Consider the following 17514-nt stretch of genomic DNA (forward strand, 5'->3'; position numbering starts at 1 on the left):
GCATATAGGAAAGTCAAAACAGCGTTCGGTGAAATTAAAAGCAAAGGTGGTAACATTAAGAGTGCAACGGTAATTCAACCGTTAAATGCAGTGGAGAGAGCGGATAGGTGGAAACAGTACATTGAAGACCTGTATGAGTGAGATTATATGGCTCATTTGATAGAAGAAGGAACAGGAGTCGATTTAGAAGATGTTGGTAATCCAGTAGTAGAATAACAATTTAAGAGAGCTTTGGAGGATTTAAGGCAGAAGGGATATATATAACACTTCGTCAGAATTTCTAACACAATTGGGAGAAGTGGCAACAAAAAAAAAATGGTTCAAATGGCTCAGAGCACTATGGGACTCAACTACTGTGGTCAGTAGTCCCCTAGAACTTAGAACTACTTAAACCTAACTAACCTAAGGACATCACACACATCCATGCCCGAGGCAGGATTCGACCCTGCGACCGTAGCAGTCGCACGGTTCCGGACTGCGCGCCTAGAACCGCGAGACCTCCGCGGCCGGCAGTGGCAACAAAACTACCATTCATGTTGGTGTGTGGAATGTAAGAGTGGCGACGTACCATCCGACTTTTGGAAACATATCATCCACACAGTTCACAAGATTGCAAGAACTGACAAGTGCGGGAATTATCGTACAATCACCTTAACAGCTCTTGCATCTATGTTGATGAAAATAGTAATATACAGAAGAATGGAAAAGAAAATGGAGGAAGTGTTAGGTGGCGATCAGTTTGGCTTCAGGAAAGGCTCCACTTATTCCAGGGAGGCAATTCTGATGATGCGGTTGATAATGGAAGCTAGACTAAAGACAAATCAAGACACGTTCATTGGATTTGTCGACCTGCGAAAAAGTTCGATAATGTAAAATGGTGGAAGATGTTTGAAATTCTTAGAAAAGTAGGGGTAAGCTTTTATGGAAAGATGGTTAATACACAATATGTACAGGTGCCAATAGGAATTAATAAGAGTGGACGACCACGAACGAAGTGCTCGGACTAAAAAGAGTGTAAGACAAGGATTAAGTCTTTCGCCCCTACTGTTCAATCTGTACATCGAAAAAGCAGTGACAGAAATAAAGATAGGTTCAAAAGTGGAATTAAAATTCAGGATAAAAGGGTGTCAATGATACGACTTGATGATGGCATTGCTTTCTGGGGTGAAAGTGAAGAAGAGTTATACGATCTGCTGCATGGAATGAACAGTCTAATGAGTGCAGAATTTGGATTGAGAGTAAATCGAGGAAAGTACAAAAGTAATGAGAGGTAGCAGAAATGAGAACCGCAAGAAACTTGATGGTCACAAAGTAGATAAAGTTAAGGAATTCTACTTCCTAGGCGGCAGAATAGCCAATGACGGACAGAGCAAGGAGGACATCAAAAGCAGAAAGCATTGGCATAAAGAGCATTCCTGGCCAAGCCTTGTGTCAGATATAAGCCTTTGTTTGAGGACGAAACTCCTGAGAATGTATGTTTGGAGCACAGCGCTGTATGGTAGTGAAACATGGACTGTGGGAAAACCGGAACAGAAGAGAATCAAAGCATTTGAGATGTAGTGCCATAGACGAATGTTGAAAATTAGGTGGAGGTGATTAGGTAACGAATGGGGAGGTTATGCTCAAGATCGGAGACTAAAGAATGTGTGGAAAACACCAACAAGGAGAAGGGGCTGGATTACAGAACATCTGTTAAGACACGAGGGAATGACTTCTGTGGTACTACAGGGAGCGGTAGAGGGCAAAAGCTGTAGAGGAAGATAGAGACTGGAACACATCCAGCAAATAATTGATGACGTAGGTCGCAAGTGCTACTCTGAGATGAAGACGTTTGCCACGGGAGAGGCATTCGTGGCGAGTCACATCAAGTCAGTCAGAAGACTGACGAGTCAAAAAAAAAAAAAAAAAGTAGTTACAGCCCCAAACGGATCCGCCCTTAGCGTCCTATGATTCCTTGAATAACAGGTTAGCTTATTACTTCGACACATTGCTGCAGCTCGACACAAATTATTTATCTGTCAGAAAATACATTCAGAAAGCTGTAGGGAATAAGCATCTAGGCTCCAAGGTGTTTCCTGGGTATACCAGTTTCAATGAGCAAATGAACAATGTAAGCGCCCTTATGCACCAACTCAGGTCCATGACATGATTTACGTCACTTCCCTGACAAAAGCATCTGGCACGACCTCCTGAAGCTCAAAGATTATTCACTCGACTCATACACAGAGTGGCACCAAGTAGGATCTTCCTCAACCTAATTTTCCAGAAGTGTCATTGGTACAGGCTGTCCTCTAGCAGCCAATATGTTGAGTTGGAAAGCAAGCTAGTCACCTTCCAGTCTGACACTGGGTCATAAAATACAGTAGTCGACTGGGCTACATACAAAGCCATTGGGTCTCCTCAACTGAGGCCCTTCATGACATAACTACCTAGTTGTACTAACGCCTCCATCTCTGTCGTAGGATGCTTCCGCACAAGGCTCTGACATGGGGCCACAGTAAATCTGGCTAGGATCCTGGTGGTTTTTAGAGCACCTAGGCCATTTAACCTGCTTGGCCTCCACTTATTCCATACTTTGGGCCTTAGGGTTCACGACACCTCTGATGTGGTCCATGTCCTGGCCCATTGCCTCTACATCACCGATCTCTTGGCTAAATTTGAGCCACTGTTCCAGAATCCATAGTTCTTGGGGTTCCAGGCGCATGTCCCTCTTTTATCCACTAGTGTCCCAAACCTTTTTAAGGCCCACAGCATAGAACTTGCTCTCTGGGATAAGCTTGAAAAGGAATTGCAACGCCTCCAGGAGGAGGGTGTCTTCATCCCAATCACATATAGCCAATGAGCCTCCCACGTTGTGATTGTGGAGAAATCGTCAGGTGTTGTCCACATTTGTGGTGAGTTCAAGGCCACTGTGAACGACGAGTCCATGTCGCTGTATAACCCATTTCCAAGCTTGAGACATTGTTTCTTTTCTTACTGGGTGTACAGTATTCGCTAAAATCGACCTTTGGAATGCTTATCTCCAGCTACCACTGGATGATGACTCCGTGGTCATAAACACTCGTTTTAGATTGTTCCAATATACGTAGCTTCCATTTAGAATTTCCAGTGAGGTACCGGTCTTCTGGAGATATGTGTAGCAGCTCTTAATGGACGTCCCAGTGACAGTGAACTACCTCGACGATATTGTGGTTGCTGTAAAGAAGATGGCTGATTTAGCCTGGACATCGACATGCTCTTCTCCACGTGGTGAACCACCGTTATAATCTTGACAAATTTTCCTTTTACGTCTGCAAGGTCGACTATTTTGGACACATCTACACTTCATAATGCATACGGCCTATGCCACAGCATGTGACTGCCATCAGACAACTACTGGCTCTCAGAGACGCGTCCCTGCTCAGGTATATCTTAGGTCAGCTGAAATATTAATGATGGATCATTCCCATTGCCAAAGGCATTGCAGAGCTACTGTACCATTTTCTCTGTCAGAAAGTGCCCTGAAGTGGTCTTCCCAATATGATAAGGTGGTCTGTGACCTGAAGCAAGCTTTCCTTTGGCCTGCTAACCTAATGGCATATGATGCAACTGGTTTTAGCAGACGCAGTTCTGTACTACATTGGGCATGATGTGGAGCAACCCATCACATCTGTATCCCTCATGGTAGCCATGTAGAAAAGGAGGCTTTGGTCCTCATCTTCGTCATTAAAAGCTTCTTTCATGATTACATCTATGGCCACTGTTCCACGTTCATGACAGATCTTAAACACCTACCGCACATCTTCACATCTTCAGCAACAATACAAACCAACATGGTGCACCAGGTGCAACAGCCGGCTCTGTTTCTCTAGGGATATGCACCACTACATCCAATTTTCCCTAATGCCACCCACGAAAATAGTGCCTGTTGGTTATAACCCAGAAATTGATGAGGGGTCAGAAGTATGTTTTCATGGGGTGAGGCTACCGATATCATGGCCCACCTCCCAATTCAGGCACGCCTCATGGAACAACACATGAACGAACCTGTCCTCTAGAAGATTTTGTGTTCTGGACCAGGTAGCCCAAGTTTTCATCCTTGAATAGCGTCTCGTTGATACAGGGTGCCACAGGCCGCTCTCAAGTGCTTATTCCGCACACCCTCCAGCATAATGTTCTTCGCCTCCTTCAGGACAGCTATTTGTCATTTTGACAAAGCACCTTGGCGGGGAGGGTGGTATCGATGCAGATTTGCCAGGACGATGATAGAGTGCCCCACATGTCAACGCACACAAGTGACCCCTGTGGTGTCACCGCCAGACACCACACTTGCTAGGTGGTAGCCTTTAAATCAGCCGCGGTCCGTTAGTGTACGTCGGACCCGCGTGTCGCCACTATCAGTGATTGCAGACCGAGCGCCACCACACGGCAGGTCTAGTCTAAGAGAGACTCCCTACCACTCTCTACAGTTGTACAGCCGACTTTGCTAGCGATGGTTCACTGTCTACATACGCTCCCATTTGCAGAGACGACAGTTTAGCATAGCCTTCAGCTACGTCATTTGCTACGACCTAGCAAGGCGCCATATTCAGTTACTATAATTATTTCAAGAATGTATTCTGAACAGATAATATTGTGAATCATGTACCGACAAGAGTGACGTTCATCATTAAAGGATTAAAGTTAAGTATCAAACTAATTACGTCCGTTTTCTGAATTCTCATTCCTTGTCATGTTCCAGACCTCACGTCAATATGGTTCTTCCCTCCTCACGCCAGCCTGCGTGAGCTAAAACGAGTGCATTTCGGCCTCCACTCGTAACACAAAAAACCCTCTCAACTCCATCAGTATTTTACATGCCCTGCCACAGTGGCTCCTTCGTCCTGTCTCCATTTGCATTTTGCTGGCTTTTTTCTCAGCTCTATCTGGCTCCTAGTTACGGATGTGAGCAATGCATTCCCTTTCGTGTTTTGCATCCTGTCCACAAACCAGTGAAGACCAACCAGTTGCTGGTATGCTCATTCGAATAACCTCAAATGGCATCTCTTTAATCCACACAGGCCCATTTGACCCTACCTCAAACGGTCTGTCTGAAAATATAGTATACATGTTTAAGACCCAAATGGAAAAGTTAACTCGTCACTCCATTGAGGATGCTTTGATACTCTTCCTTTCCTCGTACCATGTGTCGCCTTAGGATGGTTCCTTGTCAGCAGAAAAACTACCTTGCTGCACCCGCAGAGCAGCCCTTGACGATTTTCTTTGAGGATAAAGTTTGGTTGCAGATAGAAAAACGAGATCATCAGCGGTGACAGCTTGCCTCCGTCCTCCACTTGATTGGGTGGCTGATGGTAGACGACCAGCTGCTGCGAGTAAGCTACTGTCTCTGGTTTATGAATCAAGTTTTGGTCAGTCTTGGACCCAACTCACTGACGGACGTAATAACTTCTTCTTCCATTCCAGATGCCGGGGATGAGGCGCTCTTTGCGACCCCTGCCCTTGCCCCGACCCAAGACCTCCTGAGGATGGATGCTCAGTTGCGAAAGTCATCCAAAGCTAATGGAAGTGGATCTGGCTCTTCTACTCTCCAGGGCCTGCCATTGACTCGAGGCACCGCTAGGGAAGAGAGTGGCTACGGCTTCCAGGGGAACCAGCCGCAATACACATGACGGCTATTAGGCGCGAGTCACGGAGGGCAGCGTTCCCGATCTCCATAGCACCCATGTGGGATTTTAAAATGTATTCCCAGACCGGCAAGAGGCGCATCTAAAACTACAGCCTGCCAGGTACCTCACCAGGCAACAGCAAGAGGTCGCTGGCTTCATCGTAAGACTACATCTACAAACGTTCACGAATTGGTTCTGAGCACTATGGGACTTAACATCTTAGGTCATCAGTCCCTTAGAACTTAGAACTACTTTAACCTAACTAACCTAAGGACATCACACACATCCATGCCCAAGGCAGGATTCGAACCAGCGACCGTAGCAGCAGCGCGGTTCCAGACTGAAACGCTTGGAACCGCACGGCCACCCCGGCCGACTGGTCACGAATTGCTAGGGAGCAACACTTCTCCTTTTGGTCGTTAAGGAAACACAGGGATCTCTGCCGACACTTCCCGGTGATGAGAGTGGCCGACTCATTCGCCGACTGCTTTCAGTCCCTCGATGAAGCTCTAGTCAACGTGCCATTGTCGACGACAGCAGAACACCGGGAAGCAGGTTCTACGTTCCAAAAGAGCTTTGTTCGAGTGTTGGTCATTTCAGTGTTTAGTTCCGCCTCTAGGGAGTCGGATGGAGCCAAATTACCAGAATTGTATTTTGTTGAAACCACAGAAGAGGCGAAGTACTTTGTAATTATAAATTATGCCGAACAGCCGTTTGGTTTTCAAGAACACTAAAGAAGCTATTGTACCCCCACTAGGACTCTCTTGCAAGTACGAAAAATAGACAGATTTTGCTATCCCTGTCTTACATCATTTTTATTCCGAGCACTGCTTTCTTAATCTTCCGGTCTTGTTGCCTCCGCTTCGTTCTTGTCCATATCGCATATTACCCTTCTTTACAGCTATTATTCATAGAATTTCGAACATCCTGCACCATTTTATATCGTCAGGAGCCTGTTCAGGTCGAGAAATCTTACGAACGTATCTTCGTTTTTCTTCAGTCTTCCTTCCATTATCAACCGCAACGTCAATACAACCTCTCTGATGCCTTTATCTTATCTAAAGCGAAACTGACCATTACCTAATAGACCCTCAGTTTTCTTTTCCGTTCTTCTGTACATAATTCTTGTCAACATATTGAATGTGAGTGTGAGGTAAGTCTCGCACTTGTCGGCATTTCCTACCTTCGGAATTATGTGGATGATGTTTTTCCGAAAGTCTGGTGGTGCCTTAATCGATCTTAAGTTTCCCAAAACTCTTCCAAGTTCTGATTCTAGTACTGGATCCCGCATCTCTTCCCTGTCGTCTCTCCCTCATTCCAGAGATTCAATGCATTCTGCCTACCCACTATCACCTCAGCATTTAACAGTGGAACTCCCATTGCTCTTTTAATATTATGGTCTTGCTTTTAATAGCACAGAAGTTTTTTTGGCTGTTCTACATGCTGAGTCAGTAGTTTCAACAATCTTGTCCGATTTATTCACATTTTTCATGTTGCCATTTCGCCATAGTTTCCCTATACATCTTATTTATTTCATTCCTAGCTCACTTGCATTTCTGTGCTCCTGAATGTCTCTGATTTTTTTTTTGTCCTTCTTTCTCGTAGATCAACTGAAGTATTTCCTCTGTTATTCATAGTTTCCTCGCACTTACCATCGCTGTACCTATGTTTCTTTTCCATAATTCTATGTTTGTATTTTTTAGAAACGTCCATTTCTCTTCTTCAGCTAAACTGCTTACTGAGCTATTCACTATCATAGCATGTGTAGCCTCAGAGAACTTCAAGAGTATCTCTTCATTACTTACTCCTTCCGTATCTCACTTTCTTGCAGACTGATTCTTCTTCATAAGTCTATTAAACTGCAACCCTCTTTTCTTCATTATTAAATTGTGATCTGAGTCTATATCTGCTCCTGGGTACACGTCACAATCCAATAGCCGATTTCGAAATCTCTACTTGACCATTATATAATATAACTGAAATCTTCTCATATCTCCCCATCTTTTTCATTATACCTCCTCCCCTCGTAATTCTTGAACAGAATATTACTAGCTGAAATTTACTGCACAACTAAATTAGTCTTTCTCCTTCCTCATTCCTACTAATAATCCCATATTGTCCTGTAGCCCTTTCTCCCACTCCCACCTCTACAACCGCATGCCAGTCTCCCTTTACATACTGAATTACTTGTTCAGTGTCCTCACATGCCTTTCCTGTCTCTTCGTCTTCAGCTTACGGTGTCAGCATGTATACCTCCACTATCGTTGCCTGGTGTTGCTATGCTGCAGATTCTGATGAGAAACACCCTATCACTGAACCGTTTACAGTAATTTACGCTCTGCCCTACCTCCCTATTCATAACGAATCCTATTCCCGTTATACCTTTGTCTACTGTTGTTGATATTACTCTCTACTCATCTAACCAAAAATCCTTGTCTTTCCACTCCACTTCGCTGATATATGAAAGCTGATATATAGCTTTTACTTTTCAGAGTTTTTAGCTCCCCTACCACGTCCAGACGTTCGATATTTCATATCCGGACTCGCAGAACGTTAGCCAGTAATTAGTTATTCAATCTTTTTCTCCTGGTCATCTCCCTCTTGACAGTCCCCTCCTGAAGATCCAAATGGGGTACTCATCCCTAATCTTTTGCCAATGGAGATGTCATAACGACACTTTTTCAGTTACTAGCCACATGTCTTGTGGAAACACCTTACGTCTCTTTAGTGCAGTAACATCCATTTCCTTCTACATCCTCATGCCGTTCATCATTGCTGCCTGTTCCGCCTCAACCGCAAGAGAGTGCTCTGAAACTCTGTCTGCTCCTCCGTCTTATTTTCAGCGCCGTTAACAGAATGACTGTGACTTCTTAGGAAATCTTCGGCATCCGTTGGCGACGATCTTTATTCAAAATATAAGTAGTGGCGCGGTTCGAATGTAGGACCCAGGATGTGTTGATCACTAGTCAAGGACGGGACCGCTTAGGAGTTGGGTATCAATAACAGCTAGATGAAAACCTCACCAAGTTTGGTAAAAGAAGACAGTGATTTCACGCGTAATAATTATTATGAAATTTTGAGAGATGTTTTAGTCTTATCAGCTTTAGGATGGGACAAGAACTCTGCCAAACTCTTGCAGCGGCGGCTCGCTACACTCCGTGCAGCGGGGGATTTGATGCGGCGGATCGGAGGAGTTTGATTTTGATTCGTATATTGATCATATTGTATATAACGTTACATGTATCTATCGTCACTGCGTGATAAATGCAGCGCCAGTTTTAGGTGGTCATCATTTAGATGAAGCACTTCCAATGGAGCCTCTGTAGGTCTGCCTTGAAAATGAGCCGAAGTATGTATATTGCAACTGTGACAGATTTCTTATAAAATCATAAAAGGAAAAGAATGTCGCTTACTATATTTTCTCTTCACATAGTACAACGGCCGCATCGGGCATGCCGTTTCAATTTTTCCCTTCTTTACTGCTAACCGTATTCGCGATACATTATACAGAGAGTATTCACATTTACCGCTGAACGTACCCACGAGTTTATGACACATAGCTCAGGAGATATGACGTCATCAACAATGAAACACGTGAAAAACTGCCTCATCATGCATGAAGTTTAAATTAATTACTTCTTTGCTGCTAACTCTATTCGCAACGATTTTTTCAGACATTTTCACATATGCCGCTGGCGCTGCTGAATGTACGTACAAAATCATGTTACCGTCCGACACATAGTTTAGCAGATTTGATGTCATAAATATTGAGCTGCGAGAAAACTAAACAACAGGGCGAAATTCCCTACATTTGACATGTGGGTATGTGGGGAAAGGCATGGGTGGATAGCTCCCCCTAAGCCTCTGGTGGGCGACTTTTTTTGCCGGAAGTCTTCGGCCACCGTTGCTTTTTATTCAAAATTTAAGCAGTATCGAAGTTCGAGCCCATGACGCACGACATTTTGATTAGTATTCAAAGATGCTACCAGTTCGTCGTTGTTCCCGTGTTTTGGTCTGGAAGGACGTCACATGACACCCCTTCAATGTCATGGTCTAGGACTTCATTAAGTTATTATTATTATTATTATTATTATTATTATTATTATTACAAGACGCAGCCAGCCCTCTGCCTGAACACAATGAGCTACCGTGCCGACGCCCTTAGATCACAGGTATGTTTAATGGTCTCTAGCTGGCCTAGATTATATATTTTCTTATATTTAAATGCTACTAATGGGATGTTAATGAATGATTACTTCCTGAATCTAAAGGGCCACACACAGGATTATGATCAATAGCCAGGGTAAAGAAAACTTAGCAACCACTTTGATATTATTAGAACCATTTGGGAGCTCCTTCTTTTGGCTCCCCCTTTTCCGAAACCGTCAACATACTTTTTTAGTCCTTTGATGGCTCATATTACAATTACCCGCAAAATAGCCACGCTCATAGCACTTAAAGCACCTAAATCTGTCAAAATTATTTTCTCATCTCTCTTATTATGCTGGACGTTCTTTTTGAGGAATGATTCCAACAGGTGTTAGTGTTTGCCACTGATCAGAAAAACTAACGTTATACTAGGTCTACAACTTTCCTTCCGCCGTTTTATCTCGAAGTGCTGGACTTTATTGTAAAAAACATACAAACATTTATGATTCGTAGTATTGCCCATTGCTGGCCACTACATTCTCCCTTCTTTCGGATAGCATACGAATCCCGTGGTGGAACAACTGGGCGTCTTTTGGGGGGTCCATGAATCTATTTAATTTGGTACTTCTTCATATGATCGGAAGTGCTGGTCAGCTAGACTGTATGCCACTGATCGAAAAAGGTGGTAGTCAGAGAGAGCAACGTATGGAAAATACGGCGGGAGAGATAGAACTTCTCAATTCAACGTTTCCGTTTATATTTTGACGGGTTTTGCGACATGGGTTCGAGCACTGACCTGTATTGTGGCCGTTTGTGTTTCAGTGCTGAGCTCGAACGCATCAATTGCTTTCGATAATTATGCCCTGTGACTATGTTCATCTGTTTCCGTAGCTAGGATAACGTTCTGTCTTCCACCACCATGCCGGCCTTCGGCATCAAAATCACCGCTCTTTTTGGCGTTGAAAACGTTCTCTGCACGTTCTCCCACTAATAGCTCCCTCTCCATTGGTATCACCCAGCATTTTAAGCTCCATAGCCGTAGATTTATTCAAGTTACAGCAGAATATTAAAACTTCCCGCAAATGGCGAGAAATCGGTTCTTAAGTTGACGTACTTAATCGAGAATAGCCTTGCCGGTCGGAGTGGCCGTGCGGTTCTAGTCGCTACACTCTGGAACCGAGCGACCGCTACGGTCGTAGGTACGAATCCTGCCTCGGGCATGGATGTGTGTGTTGTCCTTAGGTTAGTTAGGTTTAATTAGTTCTATGTTCTAGGCGACTGATGACCTGAGAAGTGAAGTCGCATAGTGCTCATAGCCATTTGAGAATAACCTTATGATGCAATCATAAATCGGCTAATATTTTTATGGAATTATGTTTACAGATGCCTAAGCTTATTGTATTACACCTAAAACCATCAACCCGAACCCCACTTGCCGCTATTGCCGTCTATTGCAAAACGGCGAAAGCAAAGTTGTAGACCTAATATCACTAGTGATATCACTAATTTCAATAGTGTGTGGCATTCTGTCTATTCGTCTAATACAGGGAGCCTAGGAACCTGTTTTCTATCTAGACAGCATTAAAGGAAATCTTATTAATGGAGTTTATTACAGTAAATTGAATTGACAATACTTATCTTTGCCTTTCTACAGTGGGGTGTCGCAAGCAATTGGCGACACACAGATAATCAATGAACTTAGAAATATACAATCTCCATGCAAGCAATTAATACAGATCACAAGTCACGGCTAAATCGTTGGGTCGCAGCTCGTCTTCTAATGCGGGTCTTCCAGTGCGGCCGTGGCTAGCTGGAGCGGCGCTGTATTCGCTTGTTGTGTAGGTGCCGCTCGTGTCGTTATGTGGTCCTCGTCTACGTCCTATTGGCTGACATCGTCTCACAGCCTTCTCTGCTGTATCGTTCGGGGCCTACGTGCCGGCGCTTGGTGTTCTTGAAGGTTCTAGGTTTGCTACTAAATACTTTTATAGAGTGATTTTCAGATTAGATGCGATAAGAAATGTCGCCTATCACCTCACTCTCGCTAGCCTCAGTGCAAAATGCAGGCTAAGCTCTCTCAACACTCTCTATAAAGTGAAAGAAAGATCGTTTTCAATTTTACACACGAAAGTAAATGTCATTAACAACCTGAGGTGAGAAATTTTTGTAAATACTTCTTTCATCCACAGTTACCTGTCCTGAAACATTACATAAACGGCTCTAAGAGGAAATAGGACTTGAATAAAAAATAAATAAAAATAAAAAACTTCAGGCACTCTAAGGAAATCAGAAAACCTCAGTATCTAAAAAAAAATGGTTCAAATGGCTCTGAGCACTATGGAACTTAACATCTGAGGTCATCAATCCCCTAGAACTTAGAAATACTTACACCTAATTAACCTAAGGACATCACACACATCCATGCCCGAGGCAGGATTCGAACCTGCGACCGTAGTGGTCACGCGGTTCCAAACTGCAGCGCCTAGAACCGCACGGCCACTCAGGCCGGCTCAGCATCTCCACTGACAAATATAAAAAAAAGAGCAATCTGCGTTATAAGTAATTTACAGACTCCTTACAGAAATGCTATGAGGGGATTAGGCAAATGACTAAACCTTTACCACATGTCAACATCGCTATTACCCGCTGTCTTATAGAAATTTCAAAGGCCTCTCCTTCTTCAAGTAAACTGACACAATGTTTTAATTCTCGAACACTTCCCCTGTTATCCTTCAGTCACAGATATCTTTTCCTTATCGCCGGTAATTTGCTGTATATTGTGTATCTGATTATTGATACGGTCTGAAGTAACTGAGCACGTGGCGGGAAAATATTCCGGGGAGAGACTCGTGACGAACAACAGCTCATCACTCATCGTTGGCGTGAGTGCCAAGTCCTATCAGACAGCTGAGTGCTGTTCCCAAACGCTCACTCATTTCAGCATTGGTTCCGTGAATATTACACCCACGTATTTTCTGTTCATAGGTCAATTGTTCCTCCTTGAGATACGCAAACCCTACAGTGGTGAAAAATGTACTTGTGAAGTAAATTCAAGAAAAGTATACGAAATCAACACTTGTTTTAAATACTTATCATAAGCTTTGTGCTTTTCTATGTATGGCTGGTAGCATAAGTACCTACTACAATAGCTACGAGGGGGGATGGGCGGAGATGTGGAGCGGAAACTCCTAGGGATAAATTGATTCGCCAGGAATACCACACGATATTTTAATAACAATTGTTTTAACCCACCGATAATTCTATCAAAAATGCATCAATAATTAGAAAATTTAAAACAAATCAAATCATGCTATCAAATAAGAAAGCACTACTGTCCTGTTACCAAGAGTTTGCATGGACATTTTGTACATCTGTCACAGACCATTCTGAAACCTTATTACTCAGTTCATTCAGTACCTAAATTAAATATTTGAAGTCTCATCTTTAACGTTATTTTGTACTTCAAATTTTTTATGTATTGGAATATTACACTTTAATTCATATCTAACTCGTTCTTAAATGTTTTTTAAAATACACTCCTGGAAATGGAAAAAAGAACACATTGACACCGGTGTGTCAGACCCACCATACTTGCTCCGGACACTGCGAGAGGGCTGTACAAGCAATGATCACACGCACGGCACAGCGGACACACCAGGAACCGCGGTGTTGGCCGTCGAATGGCGCTAGCTGGGCAGCATTTGTGCACCGCCGCCGTCATTGTCAGCCAGTTTGCCGTGGCATACGGAGCTCCATCGCAGTCTTTAACACTGGTAGCATGCCGCGACAGCGTGGACGTGAACCGGATGTGCAGCTGACGGACTTTGAGCAAGGCCGTATAGTGGGCATGCGGGAGGCCGGATTGCTCAACACGTGGGGCGTGAGGTCTCCACAGTACATCGATGTTGTCGCCAGTGGTCGGCGGAAGGTGCACGTGCCCGTCGACCTGAGACCGGACCGCAGCGACGCACGGATGCACGCCAAGACCGTAGGATCCTACGCAGTGCCGTAGGGGACCGCACCGCCACTTCCCAGCAAATTAGGGACACTGTTGCTCCTGGGGTATCGGCGAGGACCATTCGCAACCGTCTCCATGAAGCTGGGCTACGGTTCCGCACACCGTTAGGCCGTCTTCCGCTCACGCCCCAACATCGTGCAGCCCGCCTCCAGTGGTGTCGCGACAGGCGTGAATGGAGGGACAAATGGAGACGTGTCGTCTTCAGCGATGAGAGTCGCTTCTGCCTTGGTGCCAATAATGGTCGTATGCGTGTTTGGCGCCGTGCAGGTGAGCGCCACAATCAGGACTGCATACGATCGAGGCACACAGGGACAACACCCGGCATCATGGTGTGGGGAGCGCGGTCTGCACGTCCAGCACGAACGCTAGTCCAACTGACACGCCAGGTGGAAATGCCATGGCAGGCCGTTCCACAGGACTACATCCAGCATCTCTACGGTCGTCTCCATGGGAGAATAGCAGCCTGCATTGCTGCGAAAGGTGGATATACACTGTACTAGTGCCGACATTGTGCATGCTCTGTTGCCTGTGTCTATGTGCCTGTGGTTCTGTCAGTGTGATCATGTGATGTATCTGACCCCAGGAATGTGTCAATAAAGTTTCCCCTTCCTGGGACAATGAATTCACGGTGTTCTCATTTCAATTTCCAGGAGTGTATATAATACTGTATAATATATTTTATCAAAGTCTTCTTAAACAGGAACAGAAATCAAAATAAAATTTAATATGTTTCGTTTTCCTTGATTGTGACTGCAAAAATCTTTGAAAGATGTGTTGCAGTTTTTGACTGAATCCTTTATTCTTACATGCTGATCATCCAGAGTTTGCATACTCATCGTAATATAATTGGAAAGTGTATTGTTGGCTTTTCACAACGTCTCAAGAAGATAAAGAATGCTGAAACATTGTATGTTCTCACGTTGGTCGAACGAAGCTATGGCATCCTATATCTTCTTTTCTTTGGGTGGCTATAAGAAGTTACTCACAGAAGTAACTTACTTCTCCATTTGCTTAGTTCCATGTCAGCCTTTAAGAACATTTGCCGTGCTCTTGTCGCTGCGGCCTGTCAGTTATTGCCAGCAGAGTCGACCGGCCAGTTTACACAGTAGCCGTTTCGATGAGAAAAGTGTCTATCCGGAAGCCACGCAGTTTGCATCGTTTACATGGTAGTCCAACAAGTGTGAAACGATTCTTAAGCTGCCCATTTACAGCTCGACTGGTCCGTCGACCCGACTGCCGACCCATTCACCATGTTTTCCAACTGTGTGAGGACGCCGTCGACTGCTTTGCAGACCCCACCTGCCTGCGCCGACGCATCGTCGGCTGGCAGATGGCCGTTGGGTCTAGCAGGTAGAGGTCCGCCGGTGGAAATGACGAACGGCGACCATGGACCCGAAAAAAATGGTTCAAATGGCTCTGAGGACTACGGGACTTAACATCTATGGTCGTCAGTCCCCTAGAACTTAGCACTACTTAAACCTAACTAACCTAAGGACACCACACAACACCCAGCCATCGCGAGGCAGAGAAAATCCCTGACCCCGCCGGGAATCGAACCCGGGAACCCGGGCGTGGGAAGCGAGAACGCCATGGACCCGACCACGGACCCATCGCCCACATGCAGGCGAAAAGGTCATGGATGATCCGCTTGGTTGATGGTTCTCTCTGCATGGGGGTCTTTAGGACAGTATTTACTAAGGCCAGTCGTCGCTCTCCACATTGGAAAGGCACTGGTCTGGCGAATACCATGCACGGGTACACTCTTCTTGTTTTGTAGAAGAGAACTGTTGGTTGGGTTTCTAATTCACTTAATAAGAATCTCTCAAGGCATGTTGACTGCTCACGTGTTGGTTGCTGAAAAGCATTCTTTTCTTGCGTTGGATCGGCCATTTGGATATTTTCAAAATTCTCTTAGCAGGTTTCGAATAGACAATATCTTTTGTTAAGCATTTTGACTGACTAATGCATGTCTAGGCATGGGTCTCCCCACAGGAACGCTAGGAAGAATGGAAACGGTTTTTTCAACTCTTTGTCTTTAGATTTTGAGGGTAAAGATATTCTGAGTAGTTTCGGCGAGCCATAATCCCTGTCTTCAGACTCCGGCGGCGACTCGTTGACTGGTAAGCGCTGCTTTGCTCCAGTGGAAACGGATAGGGTGTAAGTTCGAGAAGATATTATATATCCTTAATGGATATTATGGGGACGCATTATTTACTCAGTTCCACGTCGATGATTTTACTATTTCTTTTCTAGGATACATAAGTGGGTCTTAGGTAAATGAACTGAACACACACATTATTGCTAGTATGATCATACAGTGCTGCGTGAGTGTTGTTAACATCTTGCATGTTTGATTAACAGTCCACTTTACTATAAAATGGCCAAAGCAATAGTTTCTGCACTGTTGAACGTAAGATCGACCAAAATCCTTAGAGGTGATAGTTCTCAGTTTGTTTTCCAGTTCCCTGTGGCCCCCTCACGACTACTTAATGTATGATGAAAGTAATTGTTTTCCATGTTTATTAATGCTTTTGTTCCTATTTCGAATGCGTTTATATTTAATGTTTTTAATTTTCGTGCGCACAAGGGACAGGAAACTGGGAAGATCTGGACTTTATGTATATACATACATAAATGTGTGGTGTCTGTTCTTGCGGCATGTCTGGAAGAACGACACTACACAAGTAAATATGGATATAAAACTGCTTTAACGTCCGAACACTTGTGGGACTCAGCTGAATAGCTGCAAGCAAATAGGGGTTAATGGAGCTGAGAATTTTGTCAAGCAAGGGTCTCATTTATGAAGAAGGACGCTAAAAAGGCTCATTTTTTTCATTTATTCTTCTTTATTTCCATAAAGAACGAGAAACCATTTTATTCGACAATAATCAGGGAGTTTTTCCGAAGCGGTGATATGATCCCTTCACTTGTGAGTGCTGTTTTTTGGTAAACCACTAAGAAGCTTTTCAGCCTCATCTTCTTTCAGTTTGGATTTGAGCTGTGGAAGTGATCAGGAATGGACGAGCGCTAATTGTTTGGGACACCGTGATTATTATCGACAGGGCTTTTGGAATAAAGAGATCTACGTTCGAGAGAGAAACCAGAACAATTTTTGATGGCGAACTGTACTTCTAAATTTCTTCATTTAGGTATGCATCTCTCACTCCTTGCAATCTAAGAATCATCTTTTTCTTCATTAAGGAACATCCTAGCAGACAAATACATGAGCCTCAATGAGAGAGTCTGGATTATTATTTATCTGTCATATGGGCTTTAATTCCGGGAGGCCCCAAAGGGATATTCGGCTCACCTCCGATGAAGCTCTTTTCATTTAAGCAAAGGGGGTGCATCTTTAAGAGAAAAGGAATCTTTCAAAAAAGAAAAGAATTCTGAAGGAATTGGCTATGGCTGTAGTAAGAGACCGAACCAGGCACTTTCGCAAATTGAAAATGGGAAACCATAGGAAACCATTTTCAAGGTTTCTGGACGATGGATTGAAACTATCTCGCCTCCCAAATCCAGCGGCCCAACAAGCATTGGTAGGCCCCCGTCGGTGGCGAGAAAAACTGCTTGTTGTACATCGTTTCAAAATAAAATGAATTCTTACGTTGCATGTGTTTCCTTTAACTGTGCATGTTTAGTCATTTGGTAGTGAATGAATGCATGGATATTTTAAGACGTAACTAATCCTAGAATTTTTGGCTT

This window comes from Schistocerca gregaria, chromosome 5, assembly GCF_023897955.1.
Source record: "Schistocerca gregaria isolate iqSchGreg1 chromosome 5, iqSchGreg1.2, whole genome shotgun sequence".
NCBI lineage: Eukaryota > Metazoa > Arthropoda > Insecta > Orthoptera > Acrididae > Schistocerca > Schistocerca gregaria.